At 42.5% G+C, this 25,599-nt stretch overlaps 1 protein-coding gene across 7 annotated transcripts in view; it reads right to left on the bottom strand.

Moving 5' to 3' along the window:
• Window positions 1-25,399, bottom strand: part of baz2ba (bromodomain adjacent to zinc finger domain, 2Ba) — a 65,749-nt gene extending 40,350 nt beyond the window's left edge. For all 7 annotated transcript variants that reach the window (XM_075485612.1, XM_075485692.1, XM_075485944.1 and 4 more), the window contains exons 1-2: window positions 25,179-25,399; window positions 13,055-13,097 (exon numbers count right to left, since the gene is read on the bottom strand). The gene's annotated coding sequence lies outside the window, so the exon portion shown is untranslated. The remainder of the gene's footprint in view (window positions 1-13,054; window positions 13,098-25,178) is intronic.
• Between the last annotated feature and the right edge of the window lie 200 nt (window positions 25,400-25,599).

Genomic DNA, 25,599 nt, shown 5'->3' with positions numbered 1-25,599 from the left:
AGAAAAGGCAGACACTTTTGGCTAAAGGGTACAAATTGAAGAAGTATCTGAGGAAAATACAAATAAGTTTAAACTGCAGGTATTTCAATAACTGAACTCAAGAATATGAGAACATGACAGTAACATATTGATATTGATAATTAGTATAGTAAATACCGCAAAAACGACCATTTGTGATGGTAAAACCATACATTCTGGTGTACGTAGTTGTTAGCACACATCATTATTTGACCCTTGGAATCATGGCTGCTGATGTTGCTGAGCGTGCTCAGCAGAAAGGTCGAATGATTAGAAACCCAGCTGTTAAATATGTCCTCCGCATAAACCAGGGATCTATAACTATGATTAACTCTCTGGTATGTTCTCGTGCCTGACAGGTTCTCTGTTGAGCAATGATTAACAGCTTGTGACTTTACAAACTGCTGCTAGCACAATCAACACAATGTTTACATTAGCCAGACCCTTATTGAAGCCATTACTGCTGTAGCTAAGCTAACACTTGTCTTCAGAAGCTGGGCACCCGGCAGCAATGTGGGTCAACAATTTACAATGATAACAAAGCTTTTTTAACCATGCTCTAAACTTTACCTCCAAAGTTTCTGTTGATGCCAATGTATTTTAGAGTAACTCAGAAAAGTATGCCCACAGGAAAACATGTGATTCAACTTGAAAAATGTGGGAAGTGTCAAGGCCAAATCTCTCAGTGTAGGCTACGCTATAAACCTTAAACTAAGCCGATTTTATTAATGTGACATTAGCATTTGTAATGAGTAAAAAAAAAGGGGGTGGGGGGGGGCCTTGGGGTATCTTTATACTGTTTTAAAAACCACACATACACATGCATGTGCATGCCCACGCACACATAAACACTGCCACAGCAGCAAACATAAACACACAAACACATAAGCTGGGATATCAGCGACTAATTTACATCCATATTACACAAAATTCAAATTCCAGCCAAAGTGCACAGAAGAGCAAATCTTGTATTTGAAGAGGTTTTACGATGAAGTATCACAGCCAAGTTACTTTGAAGTCACTGTTCAACCTTTACTGAGCAAACAGCTCTAGAGAAATAATGCGTGGCATTCAGTCCACTCCGTCCTGCTCCAGACAGAGATGTGGAAGAAAATGGTCTCAAAATAAAAATAAAAAACTCAATCATTTCATCTGTAACCTACTAATATTCATCTGGGGTGCACCCCAACTCTGAGCTCATGCGATGCTGGACAACACTCCTCGATTCCTCTTCAACAAAACAACATTATACATTAAGCTGTCTTGTTCTGTAAGGCTCCACAGAGGTCATGGCAAGCTTCAACATGTCGATCTATTGAGTGAATGACTGAAGTTTTCATAAAGTCAATACTGAGCTGCACATTACTTTTTTGTGTGAGGACATACAAAATGATCTTTTCTTTTAAATAATAGCGATCAAGGTCTTTTTAGCATGAAAAACATAATGAGTCATCTATATACACTGCAGGTGTTATTGATGGATAAAAAGTTTTCCAATTACAATGTAGATGAGACATCTGGGAAACAGTTTTGGGGATATGAATGTAAATATATATGTGTAACTTGAAAGGTAAGTGCTGGGATATCTGATATGTGTGTGTGCTCAGAACACAAGAAATATAAACACGATTTCCCAATGAAACACGCTCAATATAAAACATGGGACAGAGGTGGATAAAAGCATGATAGCACTAACACAGGAGTATTAAAATAGGACTAACTAAGATGACAAAACATACAGAATTACAACCGGTTCTGATACATCAACCACGGACATGTGTGATGAGATCAAGGTTACGATCATGACAATAATAATTAAAACAAAAGGCGAACAACAAAGAGGAACGATATCCTTCTTTTCATCAATTATTTCATCATTCGATTATCATTTCCTAACAAACAACTAGCTAAGCTTTTTTGTTTGTTCCCAAAAGGTTTCTCAGACCAATCGTTTTCTTGCAATAAGCACTGAGACACCAACTGACTGTAGGGACATGAAGCCTTGAAATAATGTTTGCTGCCCCAAATAACGTAAGTGGTGTATAAACACAGGATGAACGTAGCTTTGTCTGGATTTGCAAAACTACTAAACTGACACATTTCTTGTGTAAACGGGTAAATTGGGACAAATATCCCGAGTCGTAACTGAGCACGGCTTGCTTGTTATGAATGAGAGCATTAGTCCTGCGCAAATGGGCAATATTTTCCCAGTTAGCCTGAAATTGCCTAAAAAAAAATCTGTTTCTGAAAGACGCAAATTCTGTTCATAAGATTGTGGCGGTAAACTGTAGGAATCGTTTTTTATGTAGGCAAAGCCACTGTTTACTTCAAGCAAAATGCTTATTCAACAGATGACATTCAACATCACGGATAACAAAGCAGTGGAATTAAGTAATTTCATTCATTCGCTGCTTGAGATATTTGTTTCAGTGCTGGAAATATGTTGGTATTTTCTAACGTCCTCGAATTTAAAAAGCTTACTTTCTAGATGAAATGCGACTTTTGTTATGTATTAATGTGGAATCCCATTTCTAGGTCACTTTGATTTATGCTCCTTACGGAAATTCATATACATATTTTAGTTTTTTTTCCAGATGAGAGGATATTTCTTTTAACATTTCCAGTGTGAGGCCATCTTTACAAGCATGTGACTTCCAGATTGACTGCACCACCTGCTGCATTGAAACTTCTCCAGTACACAGAAAACACACATAGGTGGACAACTAAATTTTTTGGAGCAGTGGAATTTCACACTTTGAAACTAAATCCGTGTTTGCATCTGTTTCAGTGGTGCCTCCACCTGTCAATAATTCCAGCTAAATTTAACAAACTGGCAAGAACCCTGTGGTCAAAGGAAATGTTTGTCCCTGCGAGCAAATAGTTAGATAGACAACATTTCTGCACAGCCTTACTGAAATGAAATAAAATATAACTTTTAGCATCTGATCTCCCACTGAAAAAGTGTATGTAATGTGTTAAATCATTATATTGAAAATTTCCACACCATAGATTCATTTTTAATACTAAAAATTAATTAAACAAATTAAGCTCTCACGGTCATGGCCCTAATATGTAGAAATATTTGAAACAAAATCCCAAAGGCATCCATACCTTTTCATAATCAAATCAAACTTATATGTGTCTTTATAAGATTGACTGTCACATCTAACAGTATAAGTGCTACAAAAATAGAAGTCCGTGTTTCTGTTGTGGCACTGCAGTCATCACAAGTTTGCCTCTGGGCTTTGGGTTGTTGTTTCTGTGCCGCCTGCCTTCTTTTCCGGCATTAACACAACAAAATCAGGGCGGTATGGATGCAGCAGCACATACAGAGCTTATATATCTTCTCATAGTCGAGGAACGTTTTCTTTCATTAAGTGGGATAAAACATGACACTTTAGCTCTTGCATTTAGAAAAAAAAAAGCATAGCAAATGAGCATCTTAAAAGGAAAAAGCTTCCCTCGACCATTTTTCCAGTATCACCTTTCTGTTGCTCTGTCCAGAACACTTTTTCTCCCCCCCCTGGGGGCAAATGTATGAGGCCCTTTTAAAGGGCCCAGCTGTGCCTTTAAAGGAGTTTGTCACACCAGCGACGGGGAGCTTTGAAAAGCTGTGCAAAATATCCACAAAATGGAGCTCCTTTTTTTCCTGTGACATGGGTCTATTTCCTGTGTCACCGCACTCTCCTTTTATCATTTCATATAAAAAGTCAAAATATTTGAGTCTCCATTGTTGACTGTGTGAAACCCAGCCTTGACATTACTCCACTGCAATCACACCCTCACAGGTGGATAACACACACACGACCATTAAATGCACGCACACACACCAACACTAAAAGTAACCTGTGGTAAAGTGAACATTAGCGCTGTGTCACACTATCTTTTCATGTAAAACTAAACCTACAGGCCCATCCTCTGGATCCTAACACTTCCTAATACTTTAACCAATCACAAAGCTAGAATTCAGCCCCCCTTTTTTTTTGCTACCTGATATTATTTCAGGAGTAAAGAATAATAGCTTTGGCTCTACATGAATGTCTGCTTGTGTTTTGTGTGTGTATCTTTGCCCATGTCATGACGAGTGGATTCCTTGTGTGGTGAGGCTGAAATCCGAAGCTGCCTGGGCCTGTTGTTGATAGCTGTGCCTCACCCACTCACTGCCCCAGAGGGAGTCAGGACCAAGACCACTGCTCAGGGTCTGTCTGTTCACACACATGAAACACGGGCTTGGATTACACAGGGCTCAAAAATGACTCATCCCAAGGAGTGGGTGGAGGAGAAGGGCCCTCTGTGTTGTTTTGCACTATTGCGTGCACGCACACACAGAAAAGCCCAGCCCGCAATGATAGCAACATCACAGGCTCAGAGAGAGGACCTTGTGGTTCCACACACCTGCCAAAGACAGACGTTAGGAATAAATCAGAGAGAAGCTCACACTGAAAAGAAACTGCACACTGCCGTTAACTCCACTAACTCACAACACGGCAAACTAACCGGAGAGCAAACAGCTGCACATGACAACACACACAGATGATGAAAGTAACAATAGCATGCAAGCGCCTGACGTGCATACAGAGAGAGCCTACATACGGGTGGAATAGGGAGTGTAATCCAGATTCTGTTTCACAGGCCCCACTCATGTTTTTGTGTGATTCGTACTTTTTTTTATCTCCTGTGTAACCATTTCCCATCCTCTGGAGCTGAGGGTGTTTAAGTGAAATTGTTCTGGAAGAAGCCAAAATCCTCTAACGACAGACAAACAAGTCACAACAAGGCTGAAAGCAGTGTGGGTGGTTTGAAGAGGAAGTTCTTTTTTCCGCTGCTGACTAGGTGAAATTCATGATTTCTTCAGTTAAATATGGCACCACTGGGTTATGAAGAATCAATGTACTCTTAAAGCCTGCCCTTTAACTAGACGTGTTGCGCAGTAATACGTTTAGAAACCCATTTTCAGGAACTGTGACAGCTAAAAGCATACTTTAAACACCAACACAACACCATCCTACATCCTGTCAGTCAGAGTGGCACACTTCCTGGTTCCAGAAACATTTCTCATAGACAAGAATACTAACACAAGAACATAGCTTTTGTCTTTGCTGGCAGCCATGTCTGTGTGCATCGTATGTCACTTGTGTCTTTCCTGTTAGAAGCTGTTGTCATCCAGCAGGCTGGGAAAGGCAAAATGGTCTGTGGTGTGAGTGTATATGGGAGTTGTGTGTGTCACAGGCAGACACCCTTCACGCTTTGTAGCCCAAAAACAGGGTAAAACAGTGAGTTAACCAGCAGTGCACTGACATTATCTCTCCCTTGCTGTCCTGGAATGCCAGCATGCTGTGAAACTTCAAATATGCGGCATCCTGTCACACCATATAATGCTTCTGTGTGTATATGTAAGCTTGGGTGGGTGTGTGTGTGTGTGTGTGTGTGTGCGTGTGTGCACTCAGGAAAGAAGTGGAGAGTGTAGTCAATTTGCTGTTTCTTTCTGCGTTAAAGGTACAAGGCCAAGTGTGAATGTTTGTGTCAAAATACTTGATCTTAAAATACTAGAGAGCATGAGATACTATGAAATGATGTTTGCAAATTAGTTCAAATCAAAAGCAGGCAACAAATAGGACTGAAATCTGCAATAACAGCAGGACAAAGTGTTCGCCAAGAGTGTAAGTGGATTTTTTTTTTTTTTAAATCTTCAATCTAAGAAAGTTTGCACATGTCCATGTTTACAATCATTAGATAAAATAAAGCTCAACTCTGGCTTTTCTGATGCCAAAGACTCTAACATCCATGACTCAAGAGGTCAGGCTGCCCATCCAGGCCGAACATTAGGGGTTAAGGGAGTGAAGCCATGTGTGAAATGTGAGAAGACAAGCCAACATGGTTTCTCAGGCAACAAATAGGAAGGCGACAAACATATCTCTGTGACTGCGAGGAACGTGAGGTATGTTTGGAAGAATAGAACCGTCAGTTCAACTGTGCCTCATGTTAGAGCAAGATGGAAAAAGAATTAGACTGGCATTTTAAACTGGCCGACTTTAGACATGTTAATCAGTAATAGTTTGCTTGTACTTCAGACGGCAGGAGAGAGAGCACATGGGTGTGTGTGTATATGTGTGTGTCTCTGTGTGTGTTTCTGGCAAGTCCAACACCACTTGGATTTGAGCTGGTCGAAGCAACAGAAAGCTCCCGACCAAGAGATAATCCATCTGGACTGTTTCCTTACAAAACATATGGAAAAATGCTGAAGCTTTTTTTCCTTTTCCGCCCACAATGGCTATTAATATCTTGTACAGAACATTTGCTCATGCCCCACTAAGGCCTGGAATTCCAGCTGAAACATAGTCATCTTGGAGGATTACAACAGGGCGGTCAGGCATTTTCATACACTTACCCTATGTATTCTCTGTGTGCAAGGATGAGTCCTAGGAAGGACTCCACTCATGATTTGCACACACAGATTTAGCTAAACTGAAGTGATGTCATCTAAAATCCTCTCACACAAATGACTTATTCTGCTTAAGTAATCTAAACAAAGATAGCCTCCCGTTGCCGCTTTTAAAATAATTCTCTCCACAATAAACAAGGAGCTCTAAATAATCACAACTACCTGACAGCAATTGTCCACAGCAGTGCCAAACCTCCATTAAAATGACAGCTCTGTGAATTGTTTTAATTATAGCCGACACAGATAACAGCCTGTGGAAACATCAACCTTTTCTTCAAGTCCCCTGCAAGAAAGAATCAGACATACAGTATTCCCTGAAATTTGCAGTTGTTGTGTGTGTGTGTGTGTGTGTGTGTGTGTGTGTGTGTGTGTGTGTGTGTGTGTGTGTGTGTGTGTGTGTGTGTATAAGAGAGTGAGTGTGAGCACGTGTGTGAATACAATATTCATTTTGCTGCAGGAGGACAATCTATGCATAACAATGAGAGGCGCTAATGAAATCAGCCATCAACCTGCGATACATACATATTAAAGCAGGACCTCAGAGTGTCATTCGCTTAGTGCATCATTTGTTCCCACTCCTTTTTTTCTCTCTGCCACCTGACCTTTAGAGTATGTACCCCCCTCTCACTTCTCCACGCTAAAAATAGGAAGCATACCTGCAGTAATGTGGCATTATGCATACATGTGTGTGCGTATGCAGCACTGTATGGACATGACATTGCATATCAGAATTACGCACGGCACTGATTTGTGCACTAAGAGATGGAAAAACATTTTGGGATTTATGTATCGGTAACTGGTGTTCAATTGCTCAAACTTTACAGATCTAACAACTGCCTTTTAACAGATGATGTCAGCATTACAAATGTTAACTGCTGTCAGAGCGTACCTTCAGTACATTCAGTATAATGTCACATCATCTCAACTGCCAGGGAATCATGCTCCTCCCTTCTCTCTAAGAACACTTCACAGCTTTGGTCTTTCTTTCTCTCCTTCTCTCCTCTCTAACCCCCACCCCCACGCTGGCAGGGAAATGGATCCCTCCACCTGACAGTGGCCATTTTGAGCCTTCTCCCCTTGCCTCTCTACTCCTGCTTCCTGGTAAACAATGGGAGAGGGATAATTGATCAAACAGCCAGGGAACCCTCCGAGCAGGGGAAGGTCACCGCCCGCTGGCCCAACTCACTAAGGAGGGGGGGTGGGGGTATGTGTGTCAATATGTGTATGTGAATATGCTCAAGTTTTTATGTACATGTGCACAATCCATGAAGACAAAAAAAGTGGTATCTGTATATATACATGTGTGTATATGTGTATGAGTGTGTGTGTTTGGGGTGGGGGGGGGGGGTGGTCTCGCTGACGCTCTTGAGCTGCCATTTTTCTTCCCTGACAAAGACTCCATCTGCCACAGAGCCATTTGCTGCCTCCCGAGTCGGCAGAGCGTTCTGCACGCCGCGTTCACCTTGATGTCACCTCTACACAGCTCACGCCTTGCTGACGCTACACACACACACACCCACACACACGTATACTTAAACGTACAACAGCGCACATTACTTCTCCCCTTAGATGTATATGCTCATTCTCTCCAACTCACAAACAAACACACACTCTCTGTTTCTGTCACACATGCTGCCTTTGCACTTTCACACACATATGCACACATACTGAGTGTGTCTAGGCAGCGGCCCTCCCTTCCCTCTGCATGGCTGATATCACTGTGCAACCATCAGCGCTGTGCATTGTGGGAGTGTCTGTTGGGGCAGAGAGACGCGACAGGGGCTGAGGGATTCACACGCCTCTGAAAGACAGCCAGAGGGAGAGAGAAGCAGGAGCGAGGGGGGGATTGGGGGGAGGCAGAGAAAGAGGGAGAGATACGGAGGGGGCCGGTAACTGGAAATGAGAGATGGCATTTTAAAGAGGAAGCTGAATTTCACCTGCAATTACCGTAGCTCCGGGGCACATGGCTCGGTTAAGAGACATTTCATTCCAAAGCCACCGCGTATAGCTGCCGCACTGAGCCCTGAGAGGCGCATAAAGAAGGAGGGAGAGGGAAAATAGAGTGGTGGAAAACTCTCCTCTGCCCAAGATGGCCCTCAGCAGATGCAGTGATGAAAGAGAGGAGGCAGCCAGGGATGTAACTGGTAAATGAAACTAAGCAAAAAAAAGTAGAGAGGAAATGAAAGAAGATACAAGAGGAAAGGAAAGGAAAGGAAAAGAAAGGAAAGGAAAAGAAACGAAACGAAACAAGGACTGATAAAGAAACAGAGGATAGAAAAAGAGTATCTCATTCAGCAGGCCCCAACCCAGCCATCTGCACACCAGACCAGACAGCTGAACTGGGCCTCAGAGAGCACACACACACACGTACACAAACTGAACAAAGAGCAAATCAGATCCAATAAACACAGATACTCACACTCTCACAGTAAAGTTCAGGGAAAGCTGGATGTGTTTAATGATTAATATCATTCTTAGTATTCGTTCTCTTTCAATGAAACCTCTTCCTGTCTCTTCCTCTCTCTTTGAAACAAACCGTAATGGTTTCCCTGAGGCTCAGTGTCCTGGCTAGTTTCACCAGACACACTGCTGTGTTTCATAGGAGTGTGACTGCACAGAAACCATAATGAGCTCTTACAAGGAGTTGGGGGCCTCCTGGCACTGCTAATAGCTCCTCTGGACTGCAGCTGTATCCAAGTTACAACCTGGCCTGGCAGACAGGCCCTGGGACACACAGGCCCAGCAGGGACAAACTACTCCCAAGCACAGGTACGCTTTAAAGGCGTATCCATAGCAGTTGACGCTGTGAGGAGTGTAAGGGGGCAAGAAGCTGTAGAGGATGTCAAGAGACAGGGCCCATGGCAGAGAAAGAGGCGAAGGAACAAAGACGGTTGAAGAAGTGTGGTTTGGTCATAAATGCTGAAGATAGACCCAATAAACCTACAGGCTTTCATAGGGCAACAGCTGGTGTCGGGTGTGAGTGTGCGAGTTAGAGAAAAAGCATGTGTGTGGTCTGCGTAATAATCTCCATAAAAGAGTAACACTTATATGTTTGCAAAAGTTTGCTATTAATAATTCTGCTAATGATATCTGAAGACTTTCAGTGATATTATGGCGTTATCATTTGGGAAAGTTGAAAAAAAAAAATCAAAAATAAAATAATAAAACATTACTGCAAAGTCTGTGCAGACAAAAAAAAGATCAATTCTTTTAATAATGCGTACACACGTGTTTTAACCTTTAAACCCAACAAACTATCCGACAGATACAAAAGACAGCAACAATAACATGCCGATGCACAGGCAAATGTTCTAAAATGACATTCAACAAGACTTCAACACCCTTTTGAATTTGATAAGGGCCTCAGAAAAAAAACAATTACTGTCCTTAGGGTGCACCTGATGCGATTGGTAGCTTGGTAAGTAAGTGCAAGTGTTGGCAAAGGCTGGATCATCCCTTGTTTTCAAACCTGACAGCGAAACAGACATTAGGGCCGAGTCCAAGGAGCTCAAATTGCAATCGCCTCTCCATGAGGCTAAAAGGTTTGCGATGCATGGGGTTTAAAGGTCTACTTCTAATGTTTCATAAATTACTGGTATACAATTATGTTGCATTACGACACTCAAAACTCAGCATTGTATGTCCAACATCTTGCCTCTGCTACAACAAACATTAAAAGAGGCACACACACACACACACACACACACACACACACACACACACACACACACACACACACACACACACACACACACACACACACACACACACACCACTCCTGTTGTTGCCCTCTGTGGGAAAGCTCACAGCTTGGGTTCTTTAGCTGCTGTTTTGTCTGGCCTCCATTCAAAATGGCCCCCTCATGACCATGCACATTATGGTCTGGGCAGACAGCCCCTGAGTGGACTGAGGCTCCCTGGGTGTGAGCAGTGATTCATGGTACAAGGGTCTGTAAAAGAGCAGCCTCGCCCCACGCTGCAGCCCTTCATGGGGACAAGGAGAGCAGAGGCTGTTTGGCAGTGGGGGTGAATCAAAAGTCTGGACTGAACCCCGTCGAGACGGTGAGGGCCAAGGGAGGCAGAACGGGAACAGCCAGCGTTTTCTTGTGTGTGTGTGGAAGTGAAGTGAGTTTGAGTCAGAGTGAAAGCGACAAAAAAAGACACGGATGGCTAAGCCTAAACTAATACTGGAGTGTGTGTCTGCTGAATCTACGCTGCTCCCTATCCCGGGGACATCTCGCAGTAGCTTTTTAACAATCTTAGCTCCGAGGCAAGTACAAAGTACTAAATGTTTAGGCGTTATCTCTAACACTTCCCCAATCTAACAGAGCACCAGTTTAAAGGGCACTGGGAAAAAGACACTGTGAGAAACAAAGAGGGCTCATGAATAAAAGCTGAAAAATGATAGTAGTTGCTGGGATTGATGAAACACTATTCAGGTTTTGTGACAGGCAGTGAGACACAAATTCTTTACCCTCAGGCTAGAAGGTGTAATTTCCCCTTCCACTGTCACAAGAACCGTGTAAAAAATTATCTATAGCTCAATGATTGACTGCTTCCAAGTAATTCCAAGTAGCAATTTGTGTATCTATCTATCTATCCATCTATCTATCTAGATTGAGACACTCAGAATAGAAACATAGGCATGCTGCTCTGTTGTAACACACGGTAGGATACGGATGGAAATGCTGGCCCCACAGGACTCACACACACACACACACATAAAGAACGAACTGCTGTGGGGCTGACGCAAGACTATCTCTGTCTCACGTGTCTCTCCCCTACGGCCGCCCGCTGCTCCTGACCTTCGAGATGTTTTTCTCTCTCCTTCTCCCTCTCCCTTTATTCCTTCCTATTTCACACTCACAACCTCACACGCACACATCCACTCCTCCCTTTTCTGCACACCTCCCAGCCACTCAGTATTTTGTCATTAAAAAGCATTGCATTTCCAGCTTGGATCAAGCAGATGAGGCAGCGTAAGCATTGCAGCTCTTTCACACAGCACCTTAGCTTAAGTACAGGTGTGTTGCTGCACTCTTCCTGATATGCATGTAACAGACACGCCAACATGATACATGCACACACACAGCCTTCCTGGAGCCAGAGAACCATCCCGTTTGTGGATGGCTGTTTCATATGGGTACTGTGTCGCTCAGGTGTGTAATGCCTGGCTGACGCTCTTACGACATGCTCTGTAAAAGATAATGTCTCTGAGCAAAGAGAACATCATTCTTATCCTAACACATTTAACAGAGTTTCCTGTATACTAGTGGATCATGCCTTCGGGTTACACTGGCATAACTGCTTACATGAAGTTCAATAGGTTCACAACACACAATTACACACACACACACACACGAGAATGTATTATATCTTCGTGCCATTTGACAAATTTCTCTGTCTTTTTTCACTTTCTCTCGCTTTCAACTTTTGCATATTCCTTTGGGTGTTTGAGTCGAGCAGCTCTTTCGTTTTTCCTTCTCTTGCCTTCCAAGCAACAAATGTCAGCTAATTACACCATAGCTGTTTGGATGAGCTCCATCTATCCCTGTGCTCTGCTGTGCTTGTCCTCTATGGGGCTGCAGGAGGAGTCAGGCAGCCAAGGCAGCAGTTAGGAACAGCCAGCTGTGGAGGTTGAGCTACAAGGCTACACCACCTCGAAATTGATTCCCCAAGAGAAAACTCATCAATACTTATCACAAATGATACAACCAGCCTGCACCAACCTGCAGACGATATAATGTATCATTCACACTGAGAGATGAAGCAGTGACGCTTAGACCTGATAGAATCAGGTCTGGTAACACAAGGCTGAAAAAAACAGACTGTCACGGGCGAAACAAGTATTTCCCCGAGCTCTGCATTCAGTGAAAACCTTCTTATAAAGGATACCATTTGATCTGATGACACACTCACAGGGCCTTCAAGTGAGGCAAGAGAGAAAGTGCAAGTCATTGTCTGCGTGTGGAACAATAAAACTGCCACCTTGCTGTGTGTGAAGTGAAGCCTTGAGGATGCAGCCGCACCCCTGAGTACAGCCTGCTCTCACAAATGGTGAGAAAACAGAGAGGAAAAGAAAGGTTTGGAAAAAGGAGCAAATTAAAGCAGCACATGGCAACACACAAACAGGACCAGACACAATCCAAGGATCCTAACCTCAAACTACTGTCAGGCACTGTAAACAACCATTTACATTCAGTGTTGTGTCTGAACAGACAGTAAACTCAACGGATGTTTATTAGGCGTTTGTGTTTCATACAAATATTCTGATTAGAATGGGAGAAATCTAATTAATTGCTTGATTCACTGAATGAACCCCCGAATTTGTAATGTAATCATAACAACTGCTTTTCAAGGGGCTCTTGTTAAATTTAATTGGGGAAGCGAAAAAAACATCCTCTTTCACTGAATGAAAGAAAATCAAATTAGGCCTGAAACTGGAGGAGTCTTCAAGTTTGTTCTGGCGTGCCATACAAACAGTAAAAGCAGAAGTGTGTGACAATATGTGTTTCAAAAAGTTCCACATCGACTATTCTGTAACACACAGACATGCATACAGTGAGGGGCACAGAGAGAAAAAGAGTGTACTCACTGTAAGAAATGTCTTCAGCTCTTTGACATAACTGCTGTAACACCTGGAGAAAAAGCAGAAACAATTGATCACTCGAGGTTAAATGTTTAATTCGAGTCACAGGAATAAAGTTTCTCCGGCATATTTTGTTTCATATGAGAGCAGACTGCTTGGATTAGATGCGGTACTGTGATAATGCTGGCTTTGAAAAGGGGTAAAGCCCTTAAAACTACCTGTATCAAACTTGCAGTTACACATCTTTGTATTTGCGGTTTTTAGACACATCGAACCAAAAATATGGTGACGTCTGAAACACAGCTGCGGCTACACACACCAACACGCAAAGAAAGACACTCACACCCACCAAAAAAAAAAAGCCTCTTTCTCCCTGAGCCCTTTCCTGCAAAACCTGTTTGTTAGAAATGGATCTAGACATTGGAGCTTTGAGTGCGAGGATATTTTCCCTAAACACATGACAGTTCTTGCAGAGAACCAAGCCTTAGCAGCGTTCTCACGCCCATCTCTCATGCATTGTCTCCAAGGCCCTCCTGTGCACTTACAGCCTGAGCCTAATCTAAGCAGCTCACCATAACAGACACCACCCTGCTTTGTATATTCAGCAAGCAAACACAGATATTACAACGTTTGATAATGCCATTACAGCTTTTTCTTGTTAGTGAATAATGTCTGACGAACATGTTTCAGCTAGATTGTAGGTTATGACTTGAGTCTCAGTGGTTAGGTAGAATCAAAACACAACTGCAAACAGCAAATCGCTTCATTCAAATGAACACAGAGACAGGGAAGCCGACATTTCCAAGAGCAGCGTTATAGCGTGTGTGGGTAGCTATCTAACAAGGTTCTGTTGTCAGTAAACACATCCATCTGGTCACCAGCAACAAAATCGAGCCTGGTGAATGCTGCATTAGCATTAAATTACATCACACAATTACAATCATTTAAAGAGTAAATGCTTTTCTGTAGTGTTTCAGTCATTTTCTAAATGCCACTGGTTAAAATGACTGCCTTGGTTAAAGAAATGGATGGATTACAGTCAGTGAGTCTAAGTGATTCTGTCCTTCCAGATGCCCTCAAGCCATGTCAACGTCTGTAGCACATAATCTAACACATAGCTGTCATCACAGCTCAATTCATCAACAAACAGGAATCACCTCGACTGGCTGTGTTGATAATAACTAAACTGATCGAACTGTAATGGTTCTCTACATTAGCTACACTGACAGACAAACACACATGGACAGGCTGCAGGCACACGCAAACACTTTGATAACTCATTGCAGTGATAATGATAACAGAGAGCCAGGTAGGCTGAATTCATCTTCAGCTTTTTCATAAAGGCCTATTAGTGGATGATTAAAGGATTTCTGCTCATAGGACTTCAGCACAGAAAATGATTTGCCAGCCACGAGGCAGGTGAATTACACTGGATAAGAAAGCCAGTGCTGTCTGCCATCATTTGCCTGACTGAAAATCAGGCTGTTAGTCTATTAACCTCGTTTTACTAAAAGATCTTACCAGTTTGAGATCAATAGCAGCTGGATAAAATATATCCAAACACACACTTCTTTATTCTCTTCTAACTTAACAGAAATGTTCTCATAAATCAAGTTAATATTTGATATTAGGGCTGCAAGTAACAATCCACTTTATTATCAGTTTTTCACACTCATTTTAGACACTATTTAGATCTTTTTTTTTGTCCAACTGACACTCGAAACAGTGCAAATATCTAATTTCCAGTCAAGACAGAGTCCCCGTGAGGTAAAACTGAATCAATTGATTGACATTTATGATGTAAAAAAAAAAAATGTTTTAAGCCAATAATAATATTGTAGGAACACTTTGGAATATGAACAACCACATGTGCAAAAAAAAGTTCACCTTAGCATCAATTAATAAGGAAAAAAGACATGTAAACTCCTCCCTGAAAGCAACACAAAGCTTTTTCTATGGCCTGTATCAACGATGAGGTTAAATTTATTCATTCATTTTCAAATATCAGTGCAAATGCCATTTTAATAGTAGCCATAATTACTAAGTAAATCCAGCCTAATTAACTTAAAAGGCAAAAAAATAAACAAAAAGCAGGAATCATCAGCAAACTTATAATTACCTGCTTTTGCACTCCAGGCATGCTCGCACATGGGCAGTGTACACTCAAACTGCTCTGACATTTCTCGCAATTGTTTGGGCTCCCCAATCTACCCCCATTGCTGCCTCCGCCAGACAGATGTTGACTTTACTTTTGAGACACATACAGCAATTCTAAGACATTTGCACAGGGTCAAACACGAGAAAGAAAGAAAGAAAGAAAGAAAGAAAGAAAGAAAGAAAGAAAGAAAGAAAGAAAGAAAGAAAGAAAGTTTGTGCTGCGTTTCATTTGAGCCTTCACTAACTCAGTTAGTATTACAGCATGGAAAAACAAGTGTACTCTACAATTACACATATTGAGATTGGGCTAAAATCCTTTCCATTTTAATATTTGATGCCTAGTTAAAGGAGCAACACTCCTGAGGCGTTTGTCTCTGTTGCCTCTGTTGATCCCCGGCACACCGCTGCCTGTGGTGTGGGAGTGACTTAGTGAGACTTGGCCGCAGACATTTTCCTGAAGCCCCCAGAACAAAACAGGCAAGTCTTGACAGTCTGTCCGCCACCGAGTCGTCACACAATCAGTTGCAGGAAACCAATCCCTAAATAGCTGTGATTCATCTCTTCATCACACACAATGCCAGTACACAGTGCACAAAGGAGCTCTCTCTTCCTCTCTCCCTCTCACACTGTCTTACCCTATCTGTCTCACCCCACCCACCCTCTCATCTCCCTCACCCCTCAGTGTGGTCTCTCGTGCTGCTTAAAAATAAGTGCTTCTCCCAGCTTTCTTTGCCCTGTGATTTACTGGCAGTGTTTAACTGCGGGGCAGCATCTTTTATTGTTACATGATCTGGGGCTGAAAGCTGACAAAATGCAACTACTTTTGTATGTGTAGTAAGTGTGTGGGTACGAGGGCAAGAGACGGCAGCGAGCGCAGGAATAAAGAACCTGTGTGAGAAGCGTTTGTCTAAGTGCAATTCAAATCCTCCCAGCCTCCCGGTGCTGTGTGTGTGAATATATGTGTGGGTTTGTCATTCCACTAAATGGTTTCTTCCTTGACTTGATGGAGCTAGAGCCATCTCAAGGGAACGCGTTACACCACACAGCAAAGTAAAGCGCTTTGAGACTGGTGAAAAGCTCAGAGCATTAGTGCAATCCATTTGTGAGAGGTGGAATACATACGAAATACCAGGCTTTATTGTGCGCTGTCCTCTTTTTTTGTCGGTGTATGTATGCACGTTTTTGTGTTGCCGTGATAACTTACTTTTTTCTCTTACTGGCGGAGAGCCCATTGCCACATTAGGCAATCTACCTGCATTTCTTGCTTTCCTTTGCAAGACACATCTCATTCAGATTAGGAGTCAACATGGCCTTGAAAGTTGCATTTTGATGTCAGTATCAATACAGTATGCAACCAGATCATCCCCAGTGTGGATAATCAGGCTAGCACAGGACTACACAACAGGTTCAGCGTATCGTTACAGCCCTGATGATCTATCAGGATGATGTGTGAAGGTCAGAAAAGCCGTGACCAACACAGCTGTCACATCTCCTCCCAGCAGCCTCTTGGCTAACTGGTCTTCAAAAACACTTGCGCACACAACACGGCTAACTGGGAAGCACATGGGCCAGGGCCAACAGAACATGCCTATAACCCCTGCCGCGCTCGTATTATGACATGATTACACTCTGTGGAATAACACATGATGTGGTGAAGAGGCGAATCAGAGCTGTTTGGGGTAATGGCATAGAAACTATGACAAGGAAACTGTTGTCTCACCCAGCAATGAAAAACACTATGACGTCTTTTGGTATTGGATCACAAAATTCAATTCAGCACCCATGAAAGCCAAAATTTTAAAAGATGAGAGCAACTCTGTTGTACAAGGGAAAAAGGATAAAGTAGAGCTGTGTGGAGAGCAGATGTGAATCCACTTTGATTTCAGTGCTGGTGTGTGTGTGTGGGGGGGGGCTCTATTAAATGGATCTGCTGTCTCCTTGATCAAGGGAGTCAATAAAGGGCCAGTCCTGTCAAACCCTCAGGGGTGAGTGTGTATGCACATATGTGTCCATGCGCGTGCCTATGTGTATATGTGTGTGTGTGTGTGTGTGTGTGTGTGTGTGTGTGTGTGTGAGTTAGTGCGTTATGGACAGATTTTGAAGTACTCTGACAGGTGAGTGATTGAGTACTTTCATTTCCCTCCAGCGACATCAAAACGTGCGCACACACACATACAGAGTGGAGGTTCGAGGAGGAGAGCTGTTGTTTCTTAAAGGATGCTGCTGCTGCCTGCATGCTTAAATTAGCTCTAAATGTTTGGATTACACACGGGAGCTCTCACAGAGGATTTAGCAGCCGTAGCCTAGAGTCCAGGGGCTGTGTGGATGTTTCCGCTTGCATACACACATACACACAAAATGCATCCTCAGATCACAAACAGGAGTCACTCTTAATAACACAACTTAAGTTACATCTATCCCATGCAATCTAACGATGATGAGATGCGAGGAATTCAAATTATGTAAAAAAGGAGGAGTAGACACTACTTCATTCATCAAGTTTTTCGCTATGGGGAGACTGTTTTCTCATTACAATTAGCTCAGTCTTGGCTGCTGTTGGTGGGGGGGAGGACATAATATGTTGGTAGACACAGAGGCAGGGAGAGAAAGGAGGAGAAAAAGGGAAGGGGAATGAGGGAGGTCAGCGCCCCCAGTCTCAGATAAAGGCCCTCTCCCTCCCTTCTGCCTCAGCTTTCGAAAGCCCCTGCCAGGATCGAGAGGCGTCTCACGTTACAGCTGTCTCTCAGTGTCATCGTTTGGAAAAAGCGAGCACAGGCGCGAGACGGAGACAGACAGACAGACAGACAGAGGAAGGCGGGACAATGCCACAAACTGAGAGAGGCTTAGCTTTCAGTGCTGGACAAGTGGAAAAACAACAGCAGCAGCAGGTTCAACTGGATGAGGAAACCCTTGTGAGCAGACTGCCTGGTGGCGTTTAAATAAATAATATTCACGCAACATACATTTTTACTACAGTGCTGAAGCATTTTGAAATCAGCGAAAATGTGCTCTGACCTTTTCAAGACAAATTATCTCCAAATGTAGTTTGAACAGAGCTAGTCAGATCATTTCCTCCGCACCACCTGGGACTAAACTGAACACTGACAATTTCCTTAGAAGAAAGAGGGGAAACATTTTCTAAAACCTTGTTTTGTATTCACCGAGAACAGAGAAAGAGAAAAGCACTGTGCTTAGAGAGGGAGATAACAGCATGAGTGCGTGCTGCAGGCCTTCAGCGGATTAGACAGTGTGAGTTGCCTCTCCACACATGGGCATCTTTTTTTAACCTTAATATGCTAAAAACAGCAACTTGTCCCAGGCCTAGTAATGACTAATCCAATGACTGCTGGCAGTACTAAAATACAATACTAAAAAGGTAAGACTAAGTTGGTCAATACTGACTGGAGTTAAATTTAGAGTTTGTACTCGTTACTTTTCTGCAATTTTTTTCCATGATAGTAATTTAGGATACCCTTCAAGTCAAAGAAACTTCATGCAAGAAAAGCTGCTGCAAATGCTGATTTTAACTGCCAACTGACACACACACACACACACACACACACGCACACACACACCCAGCACACTGAGAGCTGATTTTATCAGCATGTTTTACATGAAACATGCTCCTGAATAAATACACATATAGCTAGTGCACAGTCTAAAACCGCTTTGTTTTCCTTTATCTGTATCATTTTTCATGGAGTTATGTAGGAGTTAAAAATCTTAAATTCTGGCTTCGCTTGGAGGGGGCTTTGCCAGCACAGCTAAAATAAAAAGCCTTTGTGGCAGCAGTGACCAGATTTTAAATGCTGAAGAAGATCAATAAACGGGGGCTGTGGAGGCGCAGTCTCAAGCATTTGTGTGTATCTGTGAGTGTGTGTCCTGTCCCTATGCATAAATGCCTGCGTTCGGACAGCAAGTGTGTGCGTTGAGATGTTTGTGAGTGCGTGTGTGTGTGTGTGTGTGTGCATTAACAACCACCAAGGCTTACAGCTCTCCTGCCTGCATCAACTGATTCTATAGTAACATCCAGAACCCCACTGACCCAAGAGGCACACCAGTAAAGAAACCAATATCATTCCCATCCCGACATTCAAAACCTTCTTCCTATTTCTTTTCCATTCATTTCCTTTCTTATTTGAGCACAGCCAGCATGGGAGAATTCTGTAGAAATGTGTATTTACAGCCCCCCCCCCCCCCCCCCAAGGTGGTAAACGTCAAACTATACAGCAGGTTTTCTAGACCTCAATGGCGTAATCAAGCTCCTGCTGTAACAAAATGTTGGGTGAAAAAAGGACGGGAGCAAACTGACTCAGGAAAACAAAATCCACTTAATCATGTTTATGTTGTCCAGCTTAGTTCATCCTGCTTGTTCAGTTGATGTTGAGAGACTCTGAATGGCTCTCTTTAATGACAGCAATGATAAGGAAATGCTTTCATAATGTTGCCATGTTTTTCGTGTCTTGTCACTCTTACGTTTCAGAAAGGCCACATTAAATGGATGCTTTCAGCTCACACAGAGCGGCAACCTAAATGTGAATATGTAATGGAGACAGAATGAATTAGGAGGACTAGTACGCTTGCTGTTCTGCTGCTCCACAAAACATGAAGTACATCTGTATTTTCACCTTTCAAGTACAAAACAAAAACAGCCCTGAAGTGGAAAAATCATCAGGACCTTTTGAGACTTCATTAAAAGAAACTGGCATGGACTTTCCAAAGAAGGCATCTCTTTGGAGGGGAAAATCAACCTTTTCACCTTGCTGGTGGAAAACAGGCATCCCAATGAGACAGAGGATGCACAAACAACCTTGACTTTCATCAAGGAAATTCTCACATTGAATGATAAATAGAGGCCCAAGGGACGAACAGCAAAGAAGCAGCTTATCGCCTTTCCCTCCCAAATTTGGCCGCTTCGTCTTCTCTCTCCTGAAAGTCAATACAGGGTGACCCAATTGCACTTTCCACAGCGTATTGTTTGTTAATTAATCCACCGAATGTAATCCACGCAGAAATGTAGAGAAAACCAAAACTGGTGTTGATTTGTTTGGTCTTAATTAACAGTAAAGATTGTTTACTTGCTCCTACAACATGAGGCATATGTGCCCTCACTCATTAGCTTGGTTCTCAAACTGTAGCCGCATTTTCTCACTACACAGATGGATACAAACAACTCTGGTCAAAGATAGTCATAATATTTGAAAAGGCTGACGTTAAAAGCAGCTGTCTTGGTGAATGCACTTTAGACAATTATTTGTGTACTCTGATGATTATCAGGATATTCAGTGAACAGACAGTGTTACCAAAATAGCAAGGTAACATAAGGTTAGGTAGATCATCTGAGGGCCTACCAACTTCCCAGCTGAGAGGATATTAACACGCAAGCCCTGGTAAGCACATATCAATAAGTGAGTTTCCTGCACAAGCCTGTGATACACAATACAAAGCAAAGGACAGAGACAGACGCATAGCAGCGCCAGCTGAATCTGTAACAATAAGACACATTATCAATCTGATGCCTCAAAGCTTTTAAGCCTTTGGCTAAAATGCAACTTCTTCTCAAAGGACCATTAGCCCTTAAAAGATTAATCTCTACGAGCAACACATCTGTTAAAGTCATCAGGTTCTTGCTACGTTATTTCATTTGTCATCGCTGCTGTCTGTGCGCGTGCTCGCATGCTCACATGTAAATGGCTGACCGATGAAAGGCGCTGAAGAAACCCGACCACAACTCTGTCTATCATTAATTCTCGAATCACTTGGTTTACACCAACCAGATCTCTATTTCCTCTCCAAATTTCACAGCTCTGTGTCAGTGCTAACATGCAGATCCTTGTCAGCGCGACCAGATGGCCATTAATATCAATAGATTGCTGGTAAGCTGTTATTAATCACTGGCAAAATATAGCATAAAAACATAAGAGCCGTAAATGTTATGGTTGTAGGTAGATCATAGATGAACTGAGTGCTTTACATAAACTGTAAAAAGTGCTTCTTTTTTTTCCCCCTTTCATTATCTATTTGGCCTTCTGCTATTGTTTCCTAAGCACACACATTGTGACCTAACTTGTTGTCACAGAAAATAGAGAACATACTGTATCTGCAGGCTTAATCAGTGAATGAGCACAATCAAAAGGTTTACACATACTTTATCATTTCTTTCATTCTTGCCAGAACTTATACCAAATTTAGACACCATTTTCAGTTCAATAGGTATTTGTCACTTTTAAAAGGCTCATCATAGATCTCAGGTGGCCTTCTGTTGGTGGTTTACAAACACACTTATACATGTTACTGTGTTTTGTTATCTCTTGGGGCAGTGTTATCAATATGTTGAACAATCAAAGCAGCGGGCTGTTGTTGCTGGTCCTCTAGCTTTGTTCTGCTATGAAAGAAGTCAAACATCTGCTCTGAGATGGACTGAATAAAACTAAGAGTTCAAATCAAAATAAGCTAGATTGTCCAGTGCAGCTGTTGTGCTTTTCAACTGTGCTTCTTTGCCATTTTTTTGGTTTTTGGCACTTTGTCCTCTTTGTTAAGAAATCGGTTGTTGTTGGCCGCTTAAGGCTCTAGCCGACTCAAACTAACTTTCAGCCAGTCGGCATTCAATCGATATGTAGCCTCGTCTCCTGAGCCTATGCGGTTTCAGGTTTTTGGAGGACTGCACATCTGTCCTGGTTAAAAGAATAGACTTGTTGAGAGCGACACAGGTGGATACCTCTGTGATGGTTTAAAACGGCTCTAAGCCGTAGGACGCCCACCCTTTTGACATGTTTCAGCACCAGAATTTCTTTGTATTTAAATGCATACTGCTAAGCTTTTGCCACAGATGAAAAGAAGTTGGGGTTATTTTCAAACTGTCAAACTGAGCTACACTTTGTCATCTCGGAAGTTTTACAAGCACGCAGAAAGCAGTGAGTTAACTTTGCCAATTCAAACCATTGGCAGGGTTGTCATATTTACTATTGGCGATATAGTGTGTTGCCGCAGCAAAGATAAATCACAGTGCTGCATGTGTGCATTGGTAATTAATCGATATATCATTCTAGTGCCTATACTATATATTAGACATACTTATGATCCCCAAAAGAAGTGATACAGCCAGCGCTGCCTCTAACTGATGACTCGATCATTTGAGTGTATCATGCACACCTAATAAATCTCACTTCATTTTCAAAAACGCATAAACTACGGGTCCCCCCTTATAAAAAGAAGATAGTCTCATATTCAATCGTAGAGGATTATAGAGAATCCAGCCCTGTGTGCAGATGGGATTGTCTTCTCAAAAGCTGTCCAAGTTCTGTCAGATTCAGCACCCCTATACACAGAGCTCGTGAACCTAATTTCACCTAATCAGCTTAGTCAATAGCAACCGTTTGCTGTGACTTTGGTAGACATGCAAATAGGGCTTAACTATGTCTATCCTTAATTCCTGAATGTTCAAGTCAAGCGGAAGTTCCCACTTTTATCTCTTCAAAAACAACAGTTACAATTTAAGAGAGAATGAGAAGAAGAGAGGGTATAAAACTCCAGCAGAGTTGACTCTTTTTTTCTTGGCCTGGCATAGAGAGACGTCTCTGATTTGAGTGTGCTTGAGGTAGCACAGTGTGCTTTCATTTCAAACCAACATGGCAAACAGACTCTGACAGATTTGTTCCCCTTTTTCACTTTTGCTCACTCTTTCTACCAAATTATGAAAAAACACACCCCACAAAAAATATTAGTACTCCTTGTCGATTTGTATGTTCAGCTGCAGCACTTGCACACACACACAAATCCACGCACAATCGCACACATATTTAAACAAATCTCCAAAAAACGAGGCTAACAATAGACAGTTGCAGTGGCAATAGAACGGTTCCGTTTCAATTCACTGATACCACTAATGGCTTCTTAGCAGCTCCATGAAATCAAGCAGCTGTCATGTCGATGCATCAGCAGTGAGAGGAGGGAGAGCCATCCCCATAAGGACAGAGGCACCGCGCCTTCATGTTTGGCTAAACATCTGCTCCTCTGCACTCCAGCTTTGCAGCAATAAACGGGCAAACAAAAGAGGTGGGAGGTGAAATGATCAGATTTTCCATTTCAAAGCATTTGCTCAGTGTTTTCTTCCCTCCTCCTCTTCTTCTTCTTTAGCTGCTCGCAGAACACGGGGAAGAAAGTGGGATCAAGTTTTAACTGAGGAGGCCTGGATCTGTGCATGAGCCAAAATGACACCTTTTTGTAAGATGGATGACAGACATGAAATAAGATCACCATTTTCCAAACTGCAGATAGTCTCCAGTCTGAACCGTGGCGAACAAATACCATGGCACAGCCAGGCGAGATCCAAAGTGAGCGTTATGATGAGGAGAGGTGTATGTGTGCGTTTGCTTGTGTGAAACTTGTCCATCAAGCACATCAGTCGGTCCTACATGGATTCAGCTTTGCATTCAACAGCCCACTAATTTGCTAATGAATGTTGCCAATGGGAGTGTGACAACCCTTTAAACCGAACATGGTAAATTAGACAACTTTTATGACTAAAATGGTGTCTAATCGTTTTCATTTGGCATCCAGTTTAATTTCATTTCCACTGTTCATCCTTTAATAGGATTCTTGATAATTAGACCCAACATCATTTCTTCCTTCCTTCCTCCCCCTCCCTTCCTTCCTTCATTCATTCATGTTTAGTTGTAAAAAGAAAAAAAAAGGGCATTGGTGAGATCACAGAGCAACAATTTCAGTTTAAAATACCACACGACAAAATTTAACAGCCCCCATGTGTCATTTCAAAAATCCCAATCCTACCCCACGACACCACCAAACTTCATATTCGCTTTTTAAAGCAAACGTCTCGATCACAAACTCAAACAAGCTCATCTTTGAGGCAACACTGGCTAAAACATCGCTCATAAAGTTGGAGCCACCACACATTTCTGTCTAAAAGCGCACACCAGAGGCGACCCTCCGCTTCGTTTTTCCCCCTAACGCGTCTAAAAACTTCGATAAAACTTGAGAAAGAGAGAAAAAAAATACGCGGATCCATTTCCCTCTAAAGTAGTGTTTGTGTGTATGTCGATGGGAGATGGGGAAATGTATGGGTGCTTAAGGGACGGATTTAAAATAACCAAGATGGCGAGAGGCTTGTTGTTCTGGAAGGGGCAGAAAAAAATGGAGGATATTGTAATATACACAAAGGGATAAATTTCAACAACTCGGCCAAGCGGCAGCTAGCTTGTCTGCGTGCCTCGGTTTGAGGAAGCGACCGCGATAACAGCACCCCGGCAGGCTGGCCAACGACACGAAAAGGCTCAAACTCTCCCCCGCTTCGGAAAGAGAAATGAATATAATACGTCCAACTTAATCCAAACCGATGGGGATATTTATGTATTTGTCGCAAATTGTTTTATTTAGCGTCGAGGGACGATTAAACTGGATGGGGTTTAAAGGAAAGACAGCGAGGACCAACGGCAGTCCAGTGCCTCGCAGTTACCCCCTCTAGGTTGACGGTTACAACAACGTCCAGCTCAAAATAAGCACTCAAAAAGCCGACAACTGCACATTTAAAAACGGTGGATAAATACACAACAGCCCTCGCAAAAGCCTTAAAAAGTTACATTTCACGTAGATAAAACAAGTTATCAAATAGGACCGTGTGAGTGAGCGGTGCGAGAGAGAAGGAAAGAGGGACACAAAGACGATTCCCACTATCAGGTCACCACTCAGGAAGAAAAGAAGAGAAGAAAAAAACCACTTCGTTTTGGAGATTAAAGAGGAAAACTTTAACTAAATGTACCGCTAACCACCACGGGACACATCGACTGAACGTAATACATCGCAGAATGAAAACAAGAAACTATCCGTAAAGCAGTTTTACACAAGCTGGAGGTGAAAAAAAAGCGAAGAAATTAGAACCGAAGCCAGCTCTACGCAGCTCGCCGCTTGTTCTGTGATGGGGCGAAAACAAGCGTCAGTGAAATAAAACACTTACCTTTTTTTAGTTTCGACACTTTACTTATTTCCAACGTGGGTTTTTAGCTCAACCAACACTTCGGCTTGCTCTTCCTCTCGCCTCTTTTTTTCCTTGGTCGGTTTTGGTTATGAAAGAGGTCGGGGACGAATGATAAAGAAGGGAATTGGGCAGTAATTGAGTCTCGGCGTGTGAGTGTGTGTGTGTGTGTTAGTTACTAACAGCAGATTGAAGGAGACTCTTCTCAAGGTTTATTCAGCTCCACTTCAAGGAACCGACCTGACGTCAGCTCACTACTGCCACACAAAGAAAACTTATTATTTGTGCAGCGGCCGTAGTAAAAGGGAGGATACAGTAATTGACCGTTATTACTTTAAATGCGACATTGTCATTAGCTCCGCGGCTCAATATCAGGGGATGTAGCGGCAACTTTATTTATGAT

Source organism: Odontesthes bonariensis, chromosome 1 (assembly GCF_027942865.1).
Source record: "Odontesthes bonariensis isolate fOdoBon6 chromosome 1, fOdoBon6.hap1, whole genome shotgun sequence".
Classification (NCBI taxonomy): Eukaryota; Metazoa; Chordata; class Actinopteri; order Atheriniformes; family Atherinopsidae; genus Odontesthes; species Odontesthes bonariensis.
This window is presented reverse-complemented; position numbering and strand designations above follow the sequence as displayed.